We start from the raw sequence: 1,570 nt of genomic DNA on the forward strand, positions 1-1,570 counted from the left end.
TTAGATTCCCCTCTTTAGCATAGGTACAACTTCAGAAGTGTATTCTGAATATAAATTTCAGATTTTATAGCAAATAGCAGAGAGTTTTAATTAGTTCAGCTTTTTCGCACCGTAATATTCAGTGATAGCCTAAGAATAGTTTAGCATAATGTAACCCCGGCCTTACAACCTAGTCAGTAGAAGGCGGGTCGTTACAGAGGAAGCACAAGTCAAGAGGGAGCTTTTAAGAGCAAACCCAAGGTGAACTTTAATAGTGCAATTCCTCTTAGTCATGATAAAATGCATGTTAGAAATAATCCTTATCATTTTAATGCAAAGTATCATGAAAGTAGGAAGCATGATAGCGTTAAGGGAAAATACATTTCTCCTCATGCTAGATCTACCATACCTAAGTTTAGGAAGGTAACTAGTATCTTAGGCAATAACTCTAAGGATTATAGATATATGCCAAAATATAGAAATGCTTATAGGGGTCAAGAAAAATCTAAATCTATGGGTTTAATGACAGAGAACCAAGTCTTGATGTCAAGACTTTATAATTTAGAAAGGACCCTAGCAAGAATGGAAAATATATTTAGGGGTCAAAATGAGCATAACCTAGGAAAAGCTAGACAAGAGTCATCCAATGACTATAGGGGTTTGAGATACAAACCTAAAGCCAAAAAGGATGTGACTTCCTTTCATAGGGTTCCATATAGCTATAGGGTCAACCCTAGGTGTAAAGGTCATGTCAAGGATACTAGGGAAGGAATCCCTAAAGGTTCTTTTGGCTAGACCAATGTGACTAAGACTTCTAAGAAGTCTAACAAAGTCACAAAGAATGTTACAAGAGAAGTTATCCCTAGGAGTGACCTAGTGTAAGTGACCAAGGTCTCTAAGAAGCCTAGAAAGGTCCTTAGGAAGGTATCTAGGGAAGTCATCCCTAGTGAGTACCTAGAGCATCCAAGGAGTATCAATAGGTTTTGGGTTCCTAGGAGCATATTCTCTACACCCTAGATGGGCTTAGAGAGTGACAACTTCAATTGGAAAGGTAGTTAACCCAACCTTGGTAAAGTTGACACTTGAGAGCATTTTCAAGGTTTCACTGACCTTTGAAAATGAAAAAGGATTATTAGTGTTACTCTTTGAAAGAGTAAAATATGTCAAAATTTGAGGAGTTGAATCTAATTTAAATTAGCACACTTGAGAGAAGCAAAAGTAATGTCAAATTTGGAATTCGACATTTTCTTATGGAATTAAGGGAAATATAAACCTTATTCCAAATTGTCACTCTTGGAAAGAGTAACATGTGCCAAATCTTAAGGAATTATATTTGACTTAAATTGGTACAATTTGGAGAATCATATGAACTACCAAGTTGAAATTTTGATATGTTCTTAGGGAGTCAAGGGCAAATCCGGGCTTAAAATATAAGGTGATTACTCCTTTGGAAGGATAAATATGCCAAAATTTGAGGAATGTGCTTAATTTTAATTGGCATAAATAAATCAAGAGATTAAAGAAATGCCAAGTTGGGGTTTGACACTTTCTTGATGAAATTGGGCAATCTAGGATTTAATTTTAAGATTAG

The sequence above is a fragment of the Zingiber officinale genome, chromosome 5B (genome assembly GCF_018446385.1).
Source record: "Zingiber officinale cultivar Zhangliang chromosome 5B, Zo_v1.1, whole genome shotgun sequence".
In the NCBI taxonomy this organism is placed as follows: domain Eukaryota; kingdom Viridiplantae; phylum Streptophyta; class Magnoliopsida; order Zingiberales; family Zingiberaceae; genus Zingiber; species Zingiber officinale.